The sequence below is a fragment of the Lytechinus variegatus genome, chromosome 2, assembly GCF_018143015.1.
Source record: "Lytechinus variegatus isolate NC3 chromosome 2, Lvar_3.0, whole genome shotgun sequence".
Classification (NCBI taxonomy): Eukaryota; Metazoa; Echinodermata; class Echinoidea; order Temnopleuroida; family Toxopneustidae; genus Lytechinus; species Lytechinus variegatus.
Window position 1 is genome coordinate 6,355,730 of NC_054741.1, and position 7,705 is coordinate 6,363,434.

Sequence of the window (7,705 nt, forward strand, 5' to 3'; positions counted from 1 at the left end):
TTTTGGTTTATTGCATTTAGGACATACAATAGTCCAGAGACTGACACATACAAAACAATATAGAAAAAACGAAATGAAGAGATACTTGCAAATTAACAAAATATAAGCAAATAAGCACTATAAAAATGTATTAACTGTAAAAATACTGTTAAAAAATTTCAACAACGCTGATAAGCCAGTCACTCTAACAACTATTGTTTAAACTTTTAAACAAGTTATTTTAAAAAGTTTAAGCAATAATTATTAGAGTGACGGGCTTAAAAAGCGTTGCTTAACATTTTAAACAGCGTATATACATATACATCATGCATTATAAGGAGAAATAATATTATGCAGAATGACGGAAAAAATATGTTGCCGTTTGCGCAAAACTGTTGTTTTGTGTGAATGGTAAGTTCTTATGAATATGTACAAAATTAGCTGAGGAGAAATACTGAAAAATGAAGTTATACTGTATGAATTTTCCTTATTTGGGTATTTTAGAGTAGTGATCCATGGCATCATTTGGGCTTTTTGTTTATAGCCCCTTCGCCAGAATTATTAGTAAGCATTTAATCATAATGAAAATATGTGGAGTCTGTAACAAATATGATTTAGACTGCGATCGTATTATGTTTATCATGTTTGTAGGCTTGAGCAAAGATTTTACTATTATTTTTTTCCAATTCCATTTTCGGTGGACGCTGTGTGTTGCTAATTTTATTTTAAGGTCTGTGTAGATCTTAATTGCAAGTACGAGCATCTTTTAAAAGTGTTTATCTCTCAGACGTTTGAGTTGATAAGTTTATACAGATAAAACTCCCATGTTTGCCTATTCTGAGTCTTCACTTCTCTTTTTCGATTTCCACTCGGTTTGTTTTCCAACGCAAGTGATGATGATGATGGATGATATAGATGATGTTGATGATGATTTTTTTTTTAAACAAGTGCACGCCTAGTTACCAATTATGCATATAGCATTTCCATTTATTTGAAATCAGGATAAAAGAGCATTGTCGATTAAATGCCTTGCTCACGGGCATAGGTGCCGCGGCTGGGGATCGAACTCTGGACTTTCCATGTATAGCCAGGCGCCTTAGACCACTCGGCCACGGCACCTCCACTGATGATGATGTTGGTGATCGATGATGATGATGGATGATGATGATTGCTGCTGCTGATAATTATGATGATGATGATGGATTATAATAATGATAATTATGATTTTTGGCGCCGCTTTTCTGATCGTGACGGCGGCAGCAATTATGATGATGATGATGATTGCTGCTGATGATGATGATGGATTATAATAGTGATGATAATTATGATTTTTGGCGCTGCTTTTCTGAGCGCGACGGCGGCAGCAGTGGCGTTGTCAACATTGAAATCTTATAACCTTTATGGTCAAGGTTTTTTTTATGCCATCATAACTTAGAAACCAGGCTTAAAGCCCCCTTACACCTGACCTAATGTAGGCGGTTAAAGGGTGACGAAAGGGAAAAATGAAGGTAATGCACGCGAATTCAAATAAAATTTCCGTCAAATCATGCGATCAGTAATTATTGTCAATTTTTATCAACGAGCGGTAAGCGAAGGATAAATATGTCATGCAAAGAATATCGATTTTTCGGTTCATCTCTTTCAGAAAATTGCAGCCAAAGGCGAGCGAAGGGTTAATATAACCCAATAAGACGAAGGAACAGTGAGCAATGGTTTTATATGGCGTACGATTAGAAACGAAGACCAGGGAATAGATCAGGCAATCTTGATCGTTGTGTCATCGCGTCCTTCGTATCTCGAGATCGGTCCAGTTCGGCAAAAGCGCGAAGAACACACGAACGATAAACGAGTGATTACCGCAAACTAAATAAGAGATGCGAATTCAAACAGATGACAAACGATTTTTCAATTCGTCGGGAAATTTTAAACATTTTAAAAATTTCCGCGCGAATCTGAATAATCGCAGCTGTTAGTTCAGGAGGTGTACGAACCCAAACACGAAGGGTAAATATGATATTTACTCTGCAGTTAACCATTGAAAACGATTTTAAAAACATGCCTTTCGCCAGCCATCAGAAGGCATATTTCAGGCAATTCGATCAGGTGTTAGGGGGCCTTTAGAAAGTATTTGGACCTTTTTAATGAAAATTATGGCCAACGCACTGTGCGCACATCTTACGACCGGTCCATGCACGATCTGATCATTTTGGGTTAAAACGCGTTTTGCTAGTAAATGTGAATGATAAGCATCTTTTTATTTGAGGTTCAAATTAACTGAAAAAATACTAATGTAACCATTTTTGATGATTAGAAATCTTTAATTTGGATTAAAGGCCAAATTGTGTTTTAAATCGTAACCAACCGTACGATTGCTATGACGTCATTACGACTAGATATTAAATTCGCTTTTATTAGGATGATAGCATATAGTCACAGATTTTCAGAACATATTCGTGCAATAACTTAGAACATTATACAGTAAGATATTCCATCATCAAATTCTACTACGTTTAATATCGGGTCGCAGAGCAGACGTAAGATGTGCGATGGCATTAAGATAAAGGGATATCAATTATCACTGAACATCCTGCCCGAGTTTGAGGTCACATGACCTCTGTCAAAGCGATCATTTAGGGTCAATTAACTTTGGCGAAGTTGGGGTTTGACCACCCATGGACCTACCACTAGGTCCATGGACCACCATAACTTCGAAAGTTTACGGATCTGATTCATAAAACTTGGACACAAGACTAATAAAAAGTCCTACTAAACATCCTGCGCGAGTTTCGAGTAAAATGACCAAGGTCATATATAAGATCAATAAAATTTGGCCATTTTGGGGGTATTTGCCGGGGGTATTTGTTGAATTACCATATATCATAACTCTGAAAGTGTATTGGTCTAGTTACAAAACTTGGATAAGAGTAATCAAGTATCACTAAACATCCTGTGCAAGTTTCAGGTCTCATGACCAAGGTCAAAGGTCACTTAAGGTCAATGAACTTTGGCCATGTTGGAGGTAGTTATCAAATTGTCATAACTTTCAAAGTTTATGGATATAGTTTATGAAAATAATGTGGACATATATGCCCTCGAGTATCACTGACAAGTCTTAGGTCATGATAAAGGTCGAATGTCATTTAGGATCAATGACCGTACTTGTATCATTATATTTATGAATGGTGTTTTTGTGAATAATTATTTGATAGTAGTTTTCAAAGTCACAGCTGGTATATTGAATCGTGTAATGCAGGTGAGACTGCCAGAGGCGCTCCACTTGTTTTTTTTTATTAATCATTTATCTTGTTATTTTCAAAGTCAGCACTGCAGCTGACACAATTTATTGAATCGCTCAATGTAGGCGATATATTGCCTGACATGGCCCTGGTTCAAAGCAGGGATGCGGCCCCCAAGATTTTCCTATGGGGTGCTGCGTGTGTTATTTCCTATAGGCAGCACCCCTAGAATTCTGGTAGGTGATGTGTGAAAATAGAAAAATATAACCAAAAACAAAAATGACGCACATTTTTGTAATAAAACCTTTTTACCATTATGACTATCATTTTTAGTGAAACCACTTTTTCAAATAAAAAAAAATCCTTTTTATGAGCCAAATATTTTGAGGGTGCGAGCTCGACTCGGCGTATCGCTAAATTAATTCAAAAAACTTGCGAACGAGCGAAGAAAGCGAGTAAAGAGAATGAGCCAAAATTTTGACACTTTTATTTTAAAAATCCAAGTTTGTGATAGATTTTGACATAATATTCAGAAAATGATATCATGTTTCACACTTATCCCTTTTCCTTTTCTTTCCTATTCTCTTTTTTTTTCTTGGTCGTGATTTTTTTCGATGCCAGTGTTATATTAGCTGAGAGTATCATTAAATCATATCAGTCCAATTACTTTTTTTAAAATATTGTTATATCAAGCTGAAATCACTTCAGTGATACACTGACTTAGGGGCAGGGGCGTACCTGGGATTTTCCAAAGGGGGGGGGGGACAAATTCGTCCGCCAAAAAAATGGACAAGCAAAAAAAAAAGGGTCTTCAACCACATTTAAATAAAGGATTTCGTACCAGAAAAAAAAGAGCGACACTTGTGGCTCGTCAGGGCAGGCGCGGATCCAGGACTTCGTAGGGAGGGGGGCCCAAATTCGACCTGATTTTGGCGCCCCTGTGTACTTTTCGGAAAAATGGCGCCCCCCGGCAATCATAAGTGCCTTAATAAATGCATGTTAAATTATCTTATTTCATAGGCACATGAATCAGGGGCGGATCCAGCCTTCGCCAATAATGGGGCCCGGAATTTTTTTTCAGCCATATTTTCCCCGATCGGCCGCTCGAAGATGGTTTTTTTTCGTTTGTTTCTTTGAAGGGGGTAGTCCTATAAGTCACTTCTTAGCTTTATTCTTTAAATCAACATAAATGTATATCATAATCCTTATTTTATAGTGCCTGCCCGAAGCGCGAGCATTTTTTTTTAATTGTATGTATTTTTTCCTAAAATTTGAACATTCAGAAAAAAAGATGTGCCTGCAATAATTACTGCGAACGCGAAGCGCGAGTAGAAATTTTTGATAAACGTTTTGAACTGATCGGAAAGGTAGGCCTACCAGTCCTGTTAAAGACTGCATACAGTTAGCCATGAAGACGTTATATATTTCAACAATCAAATAATGCGAGCGGGAAGCGCAAGCTGAAAAATTTTGACATTTCTACATAAAGAATGGAAAACTTAAATCAGTTTTTTTAATCATGAACAGGACAGCTATACAGTACAGTGCGTATCAAAAAAAGTTTACACTTTGAAAAAGCCCTGGGAATTAAAAAATATGCAACATGTGGGTAATTTTTTCACATATAATCTTGGGTTTGGGTCTCATCTATCCAATGAAAGTAAAAGTTTTGACAGAATGTTACGATTGAGTGAGCACTGTCCATTTTTGTAAAGCTCGCAGAAATCTGTTTGCGCAAAGTTGCTTGTTTTCACGCTGTGTAAAGGGGAAAGGGCGAAATCAAACTTACCCTGCGAAACATTTCTCATACATTTCCCTTGCACTTTTAGTCAATTGAAATAAAACGGATACATTCAAGCATTTTGAAACAATTTTGCCACCCAAATTGAAATTTCAACACTTAGTAAGCACAACATTTACCCTTTTTGTGCCAGCTGGATCTGAGGACATACCTGAATCTGAACAAAAGTTTATATCAGACATCTCCAGCAAGTTTTCATCATTTAAAGTGGGTTTACATGTCATTTTTCATTTAATACTTGTTTCTCCACACTTTTCCTAAGCTTGAGAATGATTAACAAAATGAAAATCAAGCCTACGCCATTTCATGTAAATCACAGCTCAGTGTAAAGCAAATATCGTCACAATGGCCTCAGTGTGTGGGGGAGAGGGATGGGGTGCAATGCACTCTTCGAATTGTTTTGGGCAAGGAAACAAGTTAAAAAAGGTAAAATATGTCTTCAAATCAATTTACTAGTTAAATTAAACGTGTTCTTCATGATTAAGGTCTACTATGTTTCCTAAATCATGAAAAAGATGAGTAAGAGGGGATCTTCCTACATAAATAATGCGAGCGGAAAGCGCGAGCAGAAAATGTTTGTACACGTTTTGAACTGATCGAAAAGTGCCTTTTAAGGACTGCTTGCATTTAGCCATGAAGACATTACATATTTCACAATCAAATAATACGAGCGCGAAGCGCGAGCTGAAAATTTTTGACATTTCTACATAAAGAATGAAAAACTTTAATCAGTTTTTGTAATCATGAACAAGATAGCTATATAACTAAACAATTGATGCGAACGCGAAGTGCGAGCGGAAAAATTCTATTTTTAGACCTAGAACGGGTCACTCTATTCATGTTTCCTAAATCATGAAAAAGATGAGTAAGAGGGGATCTTCCTACATTAATAATGCGAGCGCAAAGCGCGAGCAGAAAATGTTTATATACGTTTTGAACTGATCGAAAAGTGCCTTTTAAGGACTGCTTGCATTTAGCCATGAAGACATTACATATTTCACAATCAAATTATGCGAGCGCGAAGCGCGAGCGTAAAAAATCGAGATTTCGACCTTGAACGGGATACTCTATTTATGTTTTGTAAATCATGAAAGGGGATCTTCCTACGTTAGGCCTAATAATACGAGCACAAAGGGCGAGCAGAATGTTTTGATATTGTGATCTGAAACTGGATAACTGAATGAAAATGCGCGCGCATGTTTCAGATTTAGACATAGAATCTAGGCATTCTAAACAATATTTTATCATGAAAATAAAAGCGAGCGCGAAGCGCGAGCTTAAAATATTTGATATTCCTATCTGATATTTCAAACACTTTGTAGGAAACTTGTAAGGTGGATATAAATCGCACTTGATAAAGAGCTGATATGTTTCATTATTACTTTAATTTTGAGACATAGGACCTTGACATCCTTAGGACATGTTATCATATGAATATGATGACTATATATCTTCCTATTCATCTTGCTAAGCGCGAGATAAACCAAAAGTGACAATTTAATTATTAAATTGATATCTTAGTATTGATGCATAATGAGGGCGCGGAATCTGATGATATTATGGCCTAAACACTGAACATTTCAAGCACCTTTTTATTTATGAATAGGATGCATCATTAATTAGTTGATATATTTTTAACCATTAATGCGAGCGCAAATCGCGAGCCGAAATTTTTGATAAACTGTCATGAAAAGGGGATTTTAAGTAGTTTGTTATACAATCAATATTGAGACATACATAACCCGCCAATCAAAAATGCAAGCATAGCAGCGCTAGCTGATGCGTTTTGACAATCAGACCTGAAAAGGGATATTTTGAAAACTTTATGGAATACATGAAAATAATAGGTACCTGATAAATCAAAATTCGCGAACGCGCAGCGCAATTGGAAAATGTTAATATTCAGACCATAAAACTGACATTTTTACAGAGCACTTTTTAAAAATCAATATGTAAATCACAAAAATTAATGAAAGTTCAATTTCCAAGGAGAAATATGTTTTGTATACTGACTTCCAAACTTGATATTTAAGCTCCGTGTTGAACAAGATATGTGGATCACTTAACAGGCAATGCGAGTGCGAAGCGCGATCGAAAATTTTATATAGTGACATAAAATATTTTTTCCAAGTCTTCCTCTCATCTTATTTTATTCATTCGTCTTCCTCCTTTTCTTTTTTCTCTTTTCTTTTCCTTCCTTTTTCTTTCTTTCCCCCTGTTTTTTTTTGCTCTACCAATAGGGGGGTCCGGGCCCCTCGGGTCCCCACCTGGATCCGCCTATGCATGAAGAAGAGGCAGTCGAATAATGGTTTTATAATGATGTGTGCACGAATAAATGTAATATCACCTTAAAAAATAATCAATGCGAGCGGGAAACTCGAGCGATTTCTATTTCAACCATTTGATGCTTTCAATTTCGTTTAACTTCTCATCAGAGTAGGACCTGCTAGAATTATGTGAGTGGGAGCCAGGCGCGGATCCAGGATTCCTATTTCAAATCAAGTAATAATCGTGCCGAAAATTGACTCCCATTGCCGAATGGGTAGTGTCTAGTTCAGTTACTTCTCACAGAAACCTCTCTTGCATTGTAGGCATTCTTCGTTCTTGTGGGTACTCCCATTTTTTTTCTTTCTACTTTTTGCTTCAGGGGTTGAAAAATCTTACGGGGATGACGCCCCTGTATCGCCGC